This window comes from Cervus elaphus, chromosome 22, assembly GCF_910594005.1.
Source record: "Cervus elaphus chromosome 22, mCerEla1.1, whole genome shotgun sequence".
NCBI lineage: Eukaryota > Metazoa > Chordata > Mammalia > Artiodactyla > Cervidae > Cervus > Cervus elaphus.
In genome coordinates, this window is record NC_057836.1 from 51,988,855 (window position 1) to 52,006,858 (window position 18,004).

The 18,004-nt window shown below is 41.1% G+C and overlaps 1 long non-coding RNA gene across 3 annotated transcripts in view; it reads left to right on the forward strand.

Annotated features, from left to right (window-relative positions):
* The first annotated feature begins 7,964 nt into the window (after positions 1–7,964).
* LOC122680054 overlaps positions 7,965–18,004 on the forward strand; it is a 146,959-nt gene continuing 136,919 nt past the window's right edge. For all 3 annotated transcript variants that reach the window (XR_006336594.1, XR_006336593.1, XR_006336592.1), the window contains exon 1: positions 7,965–8,105. This is a non-coding gene — a long non-coding RNA (uncharacterized LOC122680054). The remainder of the gene's footprint in view (positions 8,106–18,004) is intronic.

Below are 18,004 nucleotides of genomic sequence, written 5' to 3' on the forward strand. Positions count from 1 at the left end.
TTGCTCAGTCATGTCTGACTCTTTGCGACCCCATGGACTGCAGCCTACCAGGCTCCTCCGTCCATGGGATTTTCCAGGCAAGAATACTGGAATGGGTTGCCATTGCCTTCTCCGACTTACTGGTTTAAAGCAACACAAATCTGTTATTTGTGGTTCTGCAGGTCTTATGTCTGACGTGGGTCTCACTGGGCAATCAAGGTTGCATTCCTTTCTGGAGACTTTGGGGAGCTTCTGGTTCCTTGCCTTTTCCAGCTTCTGGAAACCACCTACATCCCTTGGTCCCTGTCACCTTCACTGCAGCAACACTGGGTTGCTCTTCCTCATAGTGTGTTTCTGACCTTGTTTTCTGCCTTCCTCTGCAACTTTTAGGGATCCTGGTAATGACACTGGGCTCACCTGGATCGTATAGGCCAAAGCCCTCCCCTCAGTGTCCTTAAATTAATCCCATTTGCAAAGTCCCTTTTGCCATGTAAGGTAACATGGTTGTAGACCTCTTAGAGGGTGGCCAGGCTGTCCACCATCACTTCCCATCCCCATCACCTTGCTTGCTCTGCTCTGGCTACGTTGCCCCACATCCAGACTCAGTGCTTACCATTCTCTCTCTTTTGCCTTGGGGAAAGCATTCTCATAGCTCCTTTACTTGGTTCATGCCTCTGTCCAGACGCCATTCCTCAGAGGGCCTGGCTCTATCTAAAGTCCATTCTCTGCTTTTCCCCCCTTTTATGGTGCTTCCTTTTCCCCCATAGCTTGTTTCTCTGACTCCCCTGCTGGAAAGTCAGCTTCCTGAGGGCAGAGACTTGGTCAGTTTTGCTTCCCTGGGTCACCCAGCATCTAGCCCAGTGCCTGACACATAGGAGCGCAAGTAAATGCATAAATAAATCACATCCTTAATTGCATCCTTTAGCACAACCTTTTCTTCAGTGAGTTGGACCAAAATGAAATCTCTGCAATTAGAATTAGCTAAATTTAAATTGAAGTATGAAAAGTATGACCATTGCACTTGGCTTTTTCACTGAGAATGCTATTTGAGAACACAATCTGAGTAGCCAGACTTAAAACTGACATCAGGAAGTGATGAACTCGATGTGACACATTAAATATCTTTCTGTGAATCACCCTGCTGCTGATTGCACCTTTTGAGACTGGAGATTGATAATAATAATACCATCACTTTTGCTACCATCTATGGAATACTACTATGTGCCAGTTACTAAGCTCTTTGCATGTATTATTGTATTTACTTTTTTCACTCCATGTGGTTTTGGAGCACACATTTAGTGTTTTGTCTATCCCAGGAAAGTATTTTCACCACTCAGTACTTCTTTTGAGAAACTGCTGCTAACACTGTCACAGGTGGTCCTGAGGATAGCCTGAGCGCAGGACCTTGGCAGCGGGTGGGCAGTTGACCCAGTCTGGACCAGTCAGAGTCCCCATAGTGGGAGTCCAGTGAGTGACACAACTCAGTCAAGCCAATTAGAATTCTTCTTCTCAATTTTTAAACTCCAGCTTGGAAGAGGGGGTTCTTTTTCCTCTTGGGTCAAGAACTACAAGGATTTGAACCCAAAGCTGCCTCTGGTCTGTGAAGTAAATAGCTGGAAAAAATGGAGCAGGGACCAGAGTTGAAAAGTCCTGACTTATGTATTATACAACCTGGTTTTCTGCATTTGATGGATGAACAAACATATCTCAGAGCAGACTTATATACTTGCCAGAGGTTGAGTAGCTAGTAAAGAGTAAATGGGGGGAATTTGAGCCACAAGTCAGCCTGACTTCAACAGCCATATTTGCTTTCACTTTGATGTACTGCATCCCGGCCTCTCAGATTCATGAATACCTCTACATATTCTTCCCATCCTGTGTGATTTCTGAAAACTCATAACAGTGAAATGCATGCCTTGTATTATTAGCAGAGAATGTCTTGGACAGTTTTTGATCATCTATTCATCTTATATTCTGATGAGTTTGTTTACTTGATACTCCAGGGCTGGAATGACTTATTTGCTTCATCTTTTGTGCCACATCTAACAGATTAGAAATGGCCACCTAGAGCTTTGTGTTGAGAAGGAGTCTGAGGCTTCCTCTTGGCTAACAGAAAAGGAGGAAAGTAGAGTGAGGAAATGAGCTACTAAATTCACTTCAACTGTTTGATAATTTGGATTACATTTTGGAACTGTGGAGCTATAACATTTTAGTGTTCCAAGAGTGTTGTATCAACAACGAAATTTTTCATTTCAAAGAATGTTTCAGTTGTTAGCCAGAGGCTTACCTGTGTGCCAAACCAAATCCAGTAATCCCATCACTAACAAGATGATGGCATCTTACTCGGAGCACCTTCCTCTCCAAAACACCCAGACAGTCCTATCCCACAGTGATAGGAACAGAGACATGACCTGAATTTAGATTCCAGAATGGAATGTCATTAATGAGACCACTTTTCTGGTGAGAGAGATGTTAAATCACAGCCACCCTGAAAAATTGTCATGCCCCAGTATTGTTGAACGTTTTCTAACAGCCAAATTGGGCCTCACATTTTGTGGGTTGGAAGTTCCATTTCTTCATCTTTGGACCAAGTTACTTAGCAATGGCCAATCAAACTATGCGCCCACCATATTGTTTTGCGTGTTTGACTAGAACACTGACAGATTAATAGGAAGGGTAAATAGCAGAGCACAACTGCAGGGGCCCAGTGTGGGGCGGCAGGATTGACTGCTCCGGACTTTGTTGTGTTTGCTCAGAGGAAGCCGCAGCAAAAGCCTGCTGGGACGAGGTGACCTGGGTCACAGGCATTTGTTTCTTGTCTCTATAGAAAACAATTGTCTTCTCAATGGAAGATGGCTTTTTCTGAATCTACATGGTTCCACTGATGAGGAAGCCTCTGCCCTTCCATGGTGCTTGCTAAAACACACACATACAAATAAAACGGCCACACAAAAGTTCACATTTACTGTATTCCCCAGAGATGCCATTGATTTAGGTTAACCAGGAGAGAAGCCTAACTTTGGAAAGTTTATCTTGAGGGTCTCTATAAACCTTCACTTCTTCATAGCTAACTCCCAATCTTTCATGTTTATGAAGTTTTAAAATGGTCCAGCTACCTCCCCATACCCCTGGTTCTTGAGGGCAGAATCCATTAACATTTAGCACTGTTGACTTTGTAAATTCCAGCTTTGGTGGAAGGACATTCTAATCTCAAAATCGCTCTACTCTGAATTGGTAGGAATGAAATATGTTAATAATAATAAAAAAAACCCACGTTGGGCAAGGTATAATCAACCCAAAGTGATGGCTTTATCTCAAAGTGAGAACTATGTCTTTAGTGGATAGATTGCTTTGAATTTTTTCTTTAGAATTATGTTTAATTTTAATAAAAGACCTCAAAGGATTCTACACCAATTTTTCACTAATCTTTCTTGATCTCTCTCTTTGCGTCTATATTATTATAGCAAATAATATTATATTAGTAAATATGTGTATAATTAATTAGTAAATGTATTGAAGTGTTATTGGTAGTTGTGGCAGGAATCATTTTAGTTCCTGGGTCTCATTGAGCCTTATGCATTTCTTAAACTGAAAAAAATCACCATGGAGGGGGAACCTCACAAACACAAGAAATAAAAACCTCTCAGTGAACTAAAAACTAAGACCAACCTCAATGTTAAGAAAAGTCAAGGCATTTGCATTGATATAAGAGCCTGGTGGTGCTAGTGGTCAAGAATCTGCGTGCCAATGCAGGAGACAGAAGAGATTTGAGTTCAATCCCTGGGTTGGGAAGATTCCCTGGAGGAGAGCATGGCAACTCCAGTATACTTGGCAGGAGAATCCCATGGACAGAGGAGCCTGGCAGGCTGCAGTCCATGGGGTCACAAAGAGTTGGACACGCTGAAGCGACTTAGCACTCTAGCCTTTTATTGAATTAAAATCAACCAGTTATTCATTTGGCACCCACTCTGTTCTCTTCTGGTGGCTCAGACGGTAAAGAATCTGCCAGCAATGCAGGAGACCTGGATTCGATCCCTGGGTTGGAAAGATCCCCTGGAGAAGGAAATGGCCACCCACTCTGGTATTCTTGCCTGGAGAATTTAATGGACAGAGGAGCCTGGTGGGCTATCGTCCATGGGGCTGCAGAGAGTTGGACCTGACGGAGCACCTAGCACACTGTGCTGCCCTGAGGAGAGTTCCTGTCCTTAGGGAGCTGATGGTCTTGGGTGAAGAATGGGGACTGAAAATTATTCAAGGAATTACAATACAGTGTGCCTGGCGCCTCGGTGTGGTAACCCTAGGAGGCTACAGACAGGTACAGGGGAGGAAACTATAATTTCTCAAGATAGCAGAAGATGCATGCCTTTCTAGTCTTGTGGCTTTTTCGTATTAGAGCTTAATTTAATCTTATTTGTAGAGTGTGAAAAAAAGAACAGCTCTCTAGTTTGATGCCTATATTATAGAAACATAAGATGTGGGGAAGGAATATTTTGCTGTAATTTTCCTGGAGGCAGGAAATGCATCTGTCTCATTCACTGTGATGGTGTGAACCTGGCACTGGTTCTGGACCCCATAAATATCTGTGGAATATTTATGGATGATGCAAAGCCCAAAGACCTCTGTTACCACTTTTTAGCTGTGTAACCTTTAGCATGGCCTGGGGTTTCTCTGCATGCCCATGTCATATGTAACACCCTCCCATGCCATAGTATTGTCATAAGATCAACTATGTGGAAAGTCTTAATTTAAGGACTTTTCTTGTGTTTACTTATTTCACCTTCCACAAAAAATATGAAACAGGTAAAATTATTATCCCACTTTACAGATGATTTTGTGAACTATAAAGTACCATATGACTCAAATAAAAGGCATTGTAATGAAGATTTTTAATATTCCAGAAGACAAAAGTATAGGACTAGTCCTCTACAAATCTTGTGTCCATGAATCTCTTGTCTGAGACTCTGTGTTTGTCCTACTCTGCCTTTCTCTCAGATTCTTGCTGTGAGAATATTTCAGGAGCCCATTTAATTGAGGAACTTTGGGTTGTAAAGAACTAAACACTTTACAAATCTCCAGAAAGAAAAATGTATGTTTTTGTTGTGAGTACACAGCACTGGATTTGAAACCAGAAAGCCAGTGGGACTTGTCCCGCCTAGAGCGACCAGCTCCTCTTTGTCTAGGGGTGCAAGGCATCTCTGTGCTCCTCTTCACACGCACTCATCTTCCTCCCACTTCGTGTGGCCCTTTCGGTATCCTCATCGCTGTGGTACGTCCGTGGTTACCATGGCCTCTCCAGCCCCATCCTGCCACATGGCTATTCAGTGTCTACTCTCTCGATTCTTTGGATTATTTACCCATTATTCTCACTTTCATGGGCTTCCTAGGTGGCCCTAGTGGTGAAGAACCCATATGTCAATGGAGGAGATGTAAGAGACGTGGGTTCAATCCCTGGTTTGATCCCTGGTTTGATCCCTGGATCCCTGCATGGCAGGGAGGGCATGGCAGCCCACTACAGTATTCTTGTCTGGAGGATCCCATTGATAGAGGAGCTTGACGGGCTACGGTCTATAGGGTCACAAAGAGTCAGATACGACTGAAGAGACTTACCATGCCCTCACTTTCATTCTTGACGTGGTCCAGCTCCTTTTCTCATGCCAGGCACTTCATCATTCTCTACCCAGCTAATGGCCCAAATAGCTGAAGTGGAGGGGCGAGTGGGATCCTGTGCTGTGGTGTCTGGTCAGGGCTGTGGCCAGCAGCTCTCTTGGGAAGGGCTTTGAGCAATGAGACAAACGCAGGGTGAATATCTTTCCTGTATCTTCTATTGCTGTCCAGCAACCAGATCTAGTATGGAACTGAGATACCAGTTTGTTTGTTAAATTTATCAAATAGAGCTTTTCATTAAATAGTCTCATGTTAAAAAAGAGAAGAGGTTGATAGAAATGATAAAGTTTCTTTCTAATTTTAAAAAAGGTTGTATTAAAACATTTTGTGTTTAGCTCTTTGGTGAGTAATCTTTAAAGTAGAAAAGGGTTTTGGAGTAATGACCCCCCAGATTTTAAGTCAAGTTGGATAAGGAGTGTAGTGATTTTTTTAGTCTCTGTATTATGATCAATTAGCAAGAAGCTATGCAATCAATTTGATGGACTACTAAGTACATTTGTCACAAAGAGTTGGATATGACTGAGCCAGTAACACACACACACACACCTTGGGCTTCCCTGGTAGCTCAGACGGTAAAGAATTTGCCTGCAATGCAGGAGACCTGGGTTCATTCCCGAGGTCAGGAAGATTCCCTGGAGAAAGGAATGGCAACCCACTCCAGTATTCGAGAATCCTAGAGAATCCTCAGGGACAGAGGAGCTTGGTGGGCTATAGTTCATGGGGTCGCAAAGAGTTGGACACAGCTGAACAACTTGAAGGTGGGAGGAGAAGGGGATGACAGAGGATGAGATGGTTGGATGGCATCACTGTCTCAATGGACATGAGTTTGAGTAAACTCTGGGAGGTGGTGATGAACAGGGAGGCCTGGTGTGCTGCAGTCCATGGGGTTGCAAAGAGTCGGACACGACTGAGCGGCTGAACTGAACTGAGCAACTAAGACACACAACTACATTTTAAAAATGAGAACTAGACCAAAAAGAATAGAGAAGATCAGTATGTTGTGTACCTGGTAAGGTATTTATTGCTTGCTGACACTTCTAGTTCATGTGTGTCGGTGTTCATTGGCTATGATGTAAGATGCATTTTTTTTTTTCCCACCATGGGGCATGGCCAGAAGGCTTGAAAGCTACTAATGCAATAGTTGAGAATTGGATTTGAGGTCCTATGACTCTGGATTCAAATTCTAGCTTTACCATGTAGGAGCCGTGTTACTCTTTAAGTCACAGTTTCCCCTTCAGTAAAATGGGTTTAATAAGACTTACCTCATATGGTTATGATGCTAAGAAAATGTGGATAAAGTGCTTAGCACTACACTCAACAAATGGTAGCTTATTTTACTATTTTAACTGAAATTGACCTCTGTTAACTGTTAATTTGATTGAGTAATAGAAGCTTCTGGGAATTCTTTACATTCAATACATGGATTCACTTTGCTATACAGCAGAAAGTAAAGCAACATTGTTAAGCAACTATACTCTAACAAAAATTAATTTAAAAAAAGACGTGGCTAGGTAGCAGGATCTGGGATAGGAAATGGATGACAAATAGAAAAGAGCAGAGAAAATGTCACAGACATTTTAATGTCAACTGAAAAGTCCATTTCTAGATATTCTCATGCGCTCCAAAGTGACTTCCAAGTCTCTTTGTCAATGCAGTCATCAAAAATATTAATATTCAATATTGTTATGAATGCTCAAAAATCTTCAGAGACTTTTGAAAGAAAAGTAGGAGACCTGGTAGCTCATGGGCTGAAGATGGGAAAGGAAAAGATGGAGAATAATTGTCTTAGTCCATTCAGGCTGTTAAACAAAATACCATAATCTGTGTGGCTTATAAACAGCAGAAATTTATTTCTCACAGTTCTGGAGCCTGGAATTCAGAGATCAGGGTGCAGCATAGTCAAGTTCTGGGGGAAGCCCTCTTGCAGGTTGTAGACTGCTGACTTCTTGCTGTGTCCCCACAGGGTGGAAGGGGACCTCTCTGGTGCCCTTTCATGAGGGCATTACGCCATTCATGAGGCTTCACTCTGATGACCTAATCACCCCAAAGGCTTCACGTCCTAAAACCATAATACTGGGCATTAGAATTTTAACATGTAATTTGGAGGTGGTGGTGGGACACAAAAATTAGTCCATAGCAATAATGCAATGGAACAGGAGGGTGGGGAGGCTAAGGGATAGGGGAGCAGGGGAGAGGTATTCCAGCTTATTACTTGAATGAAAAAAAAAAAGCAAAAAGATAGCACTAAGTCATGTCCGACTCTTGCGATCCCATGAACTGTTGCCCACCAGGCTTCTCTGTCCCTGGGTTTCTCCAGGCAAGCATACTGGAGCGGGTTGCCATTTTCTTCTCCGAGGGAACTTCCTGACCCAGGACTTGAACCCAGGTCTCCTGCATTGTGGGCAGATACTTTACCGACTGAGCTACGCAGGAAGCCTTGATGATCTTACTACTGGAATAAGGTATGACTTATTTCTGTATCACCAATTGCTCTTAATACAATGAATAAAAGTGTCATTTTATTACACTCGTTGTGTGAGTCAGGAGTTCAGCCGAAGCACAGTGGGGATGGCTTGCTTCTGCTCCATGAAGTCTGGGGCGTTAGCGGAAAGTCATGAAGACTGAGACCGACTCAGATGGCTGTGGACTGAAACGGTCTGGAAGCCCCTCCCTCACATGCCTGGCGCCCGGGCTGACTGGAAGACCGGGTTCATCAGGGACTGTCCATCAGTGCATCTCCCTGGGGCTTCTCAACAGGATGTAGACTTCCTCAATAGGGGCTCCTCAGTGAGGGCAGTCAGGCTTCTTACATGATGGCTCCAAGAGTAAGTGTTCTCAGCAGACCAGAAAGAAGATGCATAGCCTTTCATCAGTGGTAAATAATCTGCCTGTCAATGAGGAGAGGATGGCAACCCACTCCAGTGTTCTTGCCTGGAGAATCCTATGCACAGAGGAGCCTGGCCGGTTACTGTCCATGGGGTTGCAAAGAGTCAGACGACTGAAGCTGTTCAATACACAGCCAGTCAATGTAGAATGATGTAAGCGATGTGGGTTCGATCCCTGGGAAGATCCCCTGGAGAAGGAAATGGCAACCCACTCCAGTAATCTTGCCTGGAAAATTCCATGGACAGAAGAGCCTGGCAAGCTACAGTCCATGAGGTCACAAAGAGATGGACACGTCTGAACATGCATGCACAGAGGCAGGGAAGACTCACTGGTATTTGATTTTAGATTGTCATGAGGTATCTTCAGGCTAGACTGAGTTTCCTAATGACACTCCTGTGGTTAATTCTGAAACATAAGATCTGCAGTCTGTGACTCCTCTCCTCCCAAAGGACCCTCTCCGAGAGCTGGAAAGTGATGACTGGTGAACTGCTGGGTAGCAGGCTTGCTGGTCTGGGGCAGTGCTGCAAAGATATGAAAATTCAATGAGGAAAAAGTTTATTTACCAAGCAAGAATAGCACTGAAACACGTATATTACCGTATGTAAAGATAGATGACCAGTGCAAGTTCGATGCATGAAGCAGGACACTCAAAGCTGGTCCTCTGGGACCACCCAGAGGGGTGGGGTGGGGAGGAAGGAGGGAGGGGTTCAGAATGGGGGGACACATGCACACCTGTGGCTGATTCATGTCGATGTGTGGCAAAACCCACCACAATATTGTAAAGTAATTTGCCTCCAATTAAAATAAATAAATTAATTTAAAAAATTATTTACCAAGCAGCAATGAAAAGTATCTCCTGTCTCCCCATTGTCTCCACATTTTTTTTTTTTTTTTTTTTGTCTCCACATTTTTAAATTGGTTTTATTTTTACTGAAAGTTGCTACTGCTTAGGAACTGGGTTGGGAATTAGAAGAATTCTTGGTTTTTAGTCCCAAATTCATGGTTAAATGGTCAGATGACCCCAGGCAAGCTGCTTTGCTTTCAGTATATTGTATGTTCTTGGAGGTCACTCTGTTTCCCATGGCTTTCCAAATATGTTGACTTTATAGCAAACCAAAGCCATACATAATGTATTGTGTATGCATAAACTACAAAAGCGAGTTTTGACCTGAACTTACCACAGATTAAAAGCTCAATGTTGATGAAAGTACATTAATATGAGACTCTTACTTTGCTGTTGAACAGATTGTCTAATTGCTACAACTTTTCTGGAAAGCAGTTTGGCTCAATTTTTATTATTTTTTATCTAATTTCATTCCATTTTTAAGTTTTCAAATTTAATTTTTTTATTTTTGACTACTCCATGAGATTTGTGGAATGTTAGTTTCTTGACCTGGGTTTGAATCTGTCAGAAAATAAGAGCATGGAGTTCTAGTCACTGGACTGCCAGGGAATTCCTGGCTCAATTTTATGCATCAAGTATATTGAAATGTCCATATCCATCGATACCTTTCATCGCTTCTGAGAATCTTTCTTAAGAAAATAGAGTGTGAGACCAAGATTTCTGTACGAGGGTTGTCACTACATTGTTCTGTTTAGTTTTGCAGTAATTGAAACCACTTAAGTTGTCTAGTAATATGAACATTCTGTAACTTACAGGTGCCCAGAGATAGTGATATTCTGTGACTAGAAGAATCTTATTTTCAAAAAAGTACTTGTATACAATAAAGTTACATATGTGCCAAGTCGATTCAGTTGTGCCCAACGCTTTGTGACCCACTGGACTGCTCTGTCCATGGAACTCTCCAGGCAAGAATACTGGAGTGGGTTGCCGTGCCCTCCTCCAGGCGATCGTCCTGACACAGGGATTGAACCCATGTCTCTTACTGCTCCTACATTGACAGGCAGGTTCTTTACTACTGGTGCCACCTGGGAAGCCCATAAAGTTGCATAGAGTAATTAAAATCTGCATTGAGAAAAACTGGAAGGAACTGTATCTGGATAAAAGATATCTGGGTAAAAACATCTGGATAAAATTATTGATGATTTTGTCCCTTTTGAAGTCTTTCTGTTTTTTAAAAATCTATAATGAATGTGTGTTTTCGTCAGAATCAGAAAAGGAAGTGAATGGTACTGATAGATGTCTTTTACAATTTGCTTTTTTGTTTTAGTCTTGTTTCTGCTCAGAAAGATAGCTGTCAGGTTAAGGCCTCTCAGAGTCTGACAATCAAAACGCTGTGTCTTCTGCCCCTTTCCTCCCCCAACTCCCCACTCCCTCTAACCCCAGTTGGGCTTCCCATACTGGGCACTGGCTTTGAAATTGTGACATGGAAAAATCAAGCCTGGATATTCCAGATGTTCAGCCCTAGACAGTATATGAAAAAGCAGAGACATCACTTTGCCGACAAAGGTCCATATAGTTGAAGCTATGGTTTTTCCAGTAGTCACGTATGGATGGACCATACCTGAAAATCTATCTTTCCAGTTCAATTGGATGATAAAGAAGGTTGAGCACTGAAGAGTTGATGTTTTAAAACTGTGGTGTTGGAAAAGACTCTTGAGAGTCTCTTGGGCTGCAAGGAGATCAAACCAGTCATTCCTAAAGGAAAGCAGTTCTGAATACTTATTGGAAGGACTGATGCTGAAGCTGAAGCTATACTTTGGCCACCTGATGAGAAGAGCTGACTCATTAGAAAAGACCCTGATGCTGGGAAAGATTGAAGGAGGAGAAGTGGACAGCAGAGGACGAGATGGTTGGGTGGCATCCCTGACTCGATGGACATAAGTTTGAGCAAACTCTGGGAGATAGTGATAGACAGGGAAGACTGGCGTGCTGCAGTCCATGATGTCGCAAACAGTCAGATGCAATTTAGTGACTGAACAACACAGTTTAGCTTGGAATTCTTGGGTGGTGATGGAGTCTGCAGGCACTAGGGTGGCGTGCATGTGGCCTCCTGGAAGAAGGCCTCAAATCTACAGGGCTATTAGCTGGATTTTGCTGGAGTAAATTACCATTGCTTTGTAAGAACATTGACGAATTACCATGAAAATGCTGTCATCATCAGCACAAATGTTTCTCAAAGCTTCACTTCAGTGGGATTTTTTTTGTCCAGATTCATAAGATTCACTTATTAGTTCTCAGAAAAGGAAAGACTAGGCCTTGAGGTTATTTGCACTTTCCTTGAATTCACTGGACTCTTTTTTTCCTATAGGGCTTGTTTTGTATCCAGGCTTATGCACAACTTTTATAAAAGGCAGTAGCAATTCTGTGTGCACTTGAAATGGGAGAGAATTCCCAAGCCATTGCCTCCTGTTAAACACCAAGGAGATTACCTCTTAGTCAAGAGTAAAAGAGTCTGAATTAGGGACAATGGGGATTTCACCTTTAAAAGTCTGATCCAGGAAACAACTGTGGGTTACAATTTGTATGCGGTTTGCAGTTTGAAGTTTAAGCTTCTGGTTAATAAAATGACATAAGCAAACTATAAATGTGACTATCACATGCATTATGTTTGCAGTTCCTTGGGTAATAAGTACCTTTCTTAAAGCAGAGTCCTAAGAAACTGCATACAGGCTAAACTGCATACAGGGGATTTAGAAGGGCAGGCCACCTTTATGAGGATGAAAACTGTACTTTGTCCATTGACTACTCTTTGAATGCTAGCATTTTATATTTGTCTGAACACTTTTTTGTTGTTGCTGTTTAGTCGCTGAGTCCTGTCTGACTCTTTGCGACCGCATGGACTGTAGCCTGCCAGGCTCCTCTGTCCATGAGGTTTCCCAGGCAAGGATACTGGAGTAGTTGCTATTCCCTTCTCCAGGAGACCTTCCCCACTCAGGGACTGAACCCGTGTTTCCTGCATTGCAAATGGATTCGTTCCTATCTCTGGTTAAAATTTAAAAGCAGGCTAAATAAAATCAGAAGAGTGGTTAGCAAGTTTATTAAATAATATAGTATTCAACATAAATATTTATAGGCTGAATTTATACTACCAGTTAGAATTATAGAACTTATACTAGAATTAGAATTTAAACTACCAATTTTGTTCTTACAGTGTGATCACATTCAGAAATGTTATTTCTCCAAGGCACATTGTGTGAAACTTTACCCATTTTGTATTTATTAATTTAAGTTTGCTGTTGGTATTGATTTCATTTTAAAATGAGTGGACCTGGCTAAGGCAGACTGAGAGGGCCAGGTAGGAAAAAAAAAATCTATCTTTCCTGTTTTTTTTCCTAATCTGCATATAGATAGATTACCTAATACAAGGGTTACATATATGCTTTTGCAACCAGCAAAGTAGACAGAAAAACAATCTCTCACTTCCTTGAAATAATTAAAAAAAAAAAACCTAAATAGAAATCCACTAAAATAGAGAAAAGTTTGGCTTTTTGTATTTGGGTTGGCCAAAAAGTTCATTTGGGTTTTTCCATACCATCTTAGCAAAAACCTGAATGAACTATTTGGCCAACCCAATATTATGTCAGGAAGTTTACAATCAGAATAGCAACATCCCAGCATTTTGTGTCAAAATACAAGACATTTTGTGTCAAAATACAAGGCATTTTGTGTCATTAAAAAGCATATGTTATTTTGAATTACAAATGGCAGCATTGATACTCTGAGTATCAAAATATCTTTCTCCAGTCCTGCCCAAAGACACAATGTGGGTTTAAGCCCTTATGACATCTAGATTTTTCAAACAGAAGTCATTTTTTGCAGTGCAATGGCTGAACGGAAATGCAGGAGGTCTCCTATCATTGGAACTCTGCAGGCTCATGGTCTCTTGGTTGCAGAAAAGAGCAGCTGTGCTGAAACATAATTACTCAACCCAGCGTTGCCCCCTGATCATGGAGGGCCCCACAGTTACCCCTTCTGAGGAAGCAGAGCAGAGGATGCTTACTTCTCAGCCAGTACAAGCCAGTGTCCTTGGTGAGTTAGGGAGAAATCCTCCATGTGAATTCCAGTTGCTTGACTCAGGATGCAGTTAGTACACTCTTATAATTATATTCAGAGATGAGGAGCAGTCTCAGAATGCACTGTGCACAGAAATTCATATCCATCCAATCATTTAGCAGAAATCGCCTTTCAGGGAGGAGACACCTCCCATCCACCTCCATACGGTTTTCAGATAGGGACATACCACTTTACAATCTCACCAACAGTAAGTTGAGCGTTCCTCTTTTTCTTTCTTATTTATTTATTTATTTTTTTCCCCTTTTTCTACATTCTCATAAACATTATCATAAAGCCATTCTGACAGATGTGAGATCATATCTCACTGTAGTTTTGATTTCATTTTCCTGATGATTAGTGATGTTGAGCATCTTTACATATGTCTGTTGGCCATCCATATGTCTTCTTTGGAAAAATATTTGGTTAGGTACCCTGCTCATTTTTTAATCAGATATTTTTTTATATTGAGGTATATGAATTCTTTGTATATTTTGTATATTAATCCTCAATAGGATATGTTGTTTGCAAACATCTCCTCTCATTCAATAGTCTGCCTTTTTGTTTTGTTGATAGCTTCCTTCACTGTGCAAAAGTTTTATTTATTTATTTATTTTTTTAGTTTGATGTAGTCTCATTTGTTTAATTCTGCTTTTGTTTCTCTTGCCTAAGGAAAACAGATTCAAAAATATATTGCTAAGACTGATGTCTAAGGAACTTACTGCCTATATTTTATTCTAGATGTTTTATGATTTTAGGTCTTTCATTTAAGTCTTTAATCTATTTTGAGTTTGTTTTGTGTATAGTGTGAGAAGGTGGTCCAGTTTCTTTCTTTATTTTTTTCCATATAGCTCTATTCAGTTCAGTTCAGTTCAGTTGCTCAGTCGTGTCCGACTCTTTGTGACCCTGTGAATCACAGCACACCAGGCCTCCCTGTCCATCACCAACTCCCAGAGTTTACCCAAACCCACGTCCGTCGAGTTGGTGATGCCATCCAGCCATCTCATCCTGTTGTCCCCTTCTCCTCCTGCCCCCAATCCCTCTCAGCATCAGGGTCTTTTCAAATGAGTCAACTCTTCGCATGAGGTGGCCAAAGTACTGGAGTTTCAGCTTCAGCATCAGTCCTTGCAATGAACACCCAGGACTGATCTCCTTTAGGATGGACTGGTTGGATCTCCTTGCAGTCCAAGGGACTCTCAAGAGTCTTCTCCAATACCACAGTTCAAAAGCATCAATTCTTCAGTGCTCAGCTTTCTTCACAGTCCAACTCTCACATTCATACATGACCACTGGAAAAACCGTAACCTTGACTAGACGGACCTTTGTTGGCAAAGTCATGTCTCTGCTTTTTTTTCTTTCTTTCTTTTTTTTTTAATTTTTTTTTTTTTTATTAGTTGGAGGCTAATTACTTCACAACATTTCAGTGGGTTTTGTCATACATTGATATGAATCAGCCATAGAGTTACACGTATTCCCCATCCCGATCCCCCCTCCCACCTCCCTCTCCACCCGATTCCTCTGGGTCTTCCCAGTGTACCAGGCCCGAGCACTTGTCTCATGCATCCCACCTGGGCTGGTGATCTGTTTCACCATAGATAGTATACATGCTGTTCTTTTGAAATATCCCACCCTCACATTCTCCCACAGAGTTCAAAAGTCTGTTCTGTATTTCTGTGTCTCTTTTTCTGTTTTGCATATAGGGTTATCGTTACCATCTTTCTAAATTCCATATATATGTGTTAGTATGCTGTAATGTTCTTTATCTTTCTGGCTTACTTCACTCTGTATAAGGGGCTCCAGTTTCATCCATCTCATTAGGACTGATTCAAATGAATTCTTTTTAACGGCTGAGTAATATTCCATGGTGTATATGTACCACAGCTTCCTTATCCATTCATCTGCTGATGGGCATCTAGGTTGCTTCCATGTCCTGGCTATTATAAACAGTGCTGCGATGAACATTGGGGTGCACGTGTCTCTTTCAGATCTGGTTTCCTCAGTGTGTATGCCCAGAAGTGGGATTGCTGGGTCATATGGCAGTTCTATTTCCAGTTTTTTAAGAAATCTCCACACTGTTTTCCATAGCAGCTGTACTAGTTTGCATTCCCACCAACAGTGTAAGAGGGTTCCCTTTTCTCCACACCCTCTCCAGCATTTATTGCTTGTAGACTTTTGGATAGCAGCCATCCTGACTGGTGTGTAATGGTACCTCATTGTGGTTTTGATTTGCATTTCTCTGATAATGAGTGATGTTGAGCATCTTTTCATGTGTTTGTTAGCCATCTGTATGTCTTCTTTGGAGAAATGTCTGTTTAGTTCTTTGGCCCATTTTTTGATTGGGTCATTTATTTTTCTGGAATTGAGCTGCAGGAGTTGCTTGTATGTTTTTGAGATTAATTCTTTGTCTGTTCCTTCATTTGCTATTATTTTCTCCCAATCTGAGGGCTGTCTTTTCACCTTACTTATAGTTTCCTTTGTAGTGCAAAAGCTTTTAAGTTTCATTAGGTCCCATTTGTTTAGTTTTGCTTTTATTTCCAATATTCTGGGAGGTGGGTCATAGAGGATCTTGCTGCTTTTTAATACGCTATCTAGGTTGGTCATAACTTTCCTTCCAGGGAGTAAACGTCTTTATTTCATGGCTGCAATCACCATCTGCAGTGATTTTGGAGCCCCCAAAAATAAAGTCCGATACTGTTTCCACTGTTTCCCCATCTCTTTGCCATGAAGTGATGGGACTGAATGCCATGATCTTAGTTTTCTGCATGTTGAGCTTTAAGCCAACTTTTTCACTCTCCTATTTCACTTTCATCAAGAGGCTCTCTAGTTCTTCTTCACTTTCTGCCATAAAGGTGGCGTTATCTGCATATTTGATTTTATTATTTCTCCTGGCAATCTTGATTCCAGCTTGTGGTTCATCCAGCCCAGCGTTTCTCATGATGTACTCTGCATATAAGTTAAATAAACAGGGTGACAATGTACAGCCTTGACATACTCCTTTTCCTATTTGGAACCAGTCTGTTGTTCCATGTCCAGTTCTAACTGTTGCTTATATAGCTCTATAGTTTTTCCAATACTGTTTATTGAAAATGCTGTCTTTTCCCCATTGTATATTCTTGCCTCTGTTATTATAGATTTGTTTTCGTGTGTATGCTCAGTTGTGTCTGATTCTTTGTGACCCCATGGACTGTAGCCTGGCAGGCCCCACTGTCCATGAAATTTTCCAGGCAAGAATACTGGAGCGGGTTGCCATTTCCTACTTCAGGGGAACTTCCTGACCCAGGGATCAAACTCATATTTCTGGCATCTCCTGCATTGTCAGGTGGATTCTTTACCACTGCATCACCTGGGAAGCCCCAGTTGTATATTAATTGACCATATAAGCATGGGTTTCTTTCTGGGCTTGCCATTGTATTCTGTTGATCTATGTGACTGTTTTTGTGCCAGTAACATATTTTTTCGATTACTGTAGCTTTGGAGTATAGTTTGAAATCAGAGAGTATGATACCTCCAACTTTGTTCTTTTTTCTTAAGATTGTTTTGGATATTTGGGATCTTTTGTGGTTCCCTACCAACTTTAGGATTCTTGATTCTAGTTCTGTGAAAAATGCCATTGATATTTTGATAAGGATAGCATTGAATCTCTAGATTGCCTTGAGTATTATGGCCATTTTAACAATGTTAATCCTTCCAATTCATGAACACAGTATATCTTTCCACCTGTTTGTGTCATCTTCAATTTCTTTTATCAGTGCTTTATAGTTTTCAGTGTACAAGTCTTTTATTTCCTTGGCTAGGTTATTCCTAGGTATTTACTTTTTTTGATGCAATTGTAAATGGGATTATTTTATTAATTTTTCCTTCTGATAGTTTGTTATTAGTGTATAGAAACACAACTGATTTCTGTATATTAATTTTGTTTCCTGAAAAGTTACTGAATTTATTTATTAGTTCTAATAGTTTTTTGATGGCATCTTTAGGGTTTTCTCTATGTAGTGCCATGTCCTCTACAAATAGCAGTTACTTCTTCCTTTCCAATTTGGATTCCTTTTAATTTTTTGCTTGTCTGATTGCTTCAGTCAGGACTTCCAATATTATGCTGAATCAAAGTGATGAGAGTGGTCATCCTTGTCTTGTTTCTGATCTTAGAGGAAATGCTTTTACTTTTTTAAAAAAATTATTTATTTTAGTTGGAGGCTAATTACTTTACAATATTAAAGTGGTTTTTGCCATACGTTGATATGAATCAGTCATGGATTTACATGTGTTCCCCATCCTGAACCCCCCTCCCACCTGCTTTTACTTTTTGACCATGGAATGTGATGTTGGCTGTGGGTTTGTTATATATGACCTTCATTATGTTGAGGTGTGTTCCTTCTATACAGACTTTGCTGAGAGTTTTTAACTCATAAATAGATGTTGAATTTTGTGAAAAAATTTCCTGTATCCGTTGAGATCATCATATGATTTTTATTCTTCATTTTGTTAAGGTGATGTTTCACATTGACTGATTTGCAAATATTG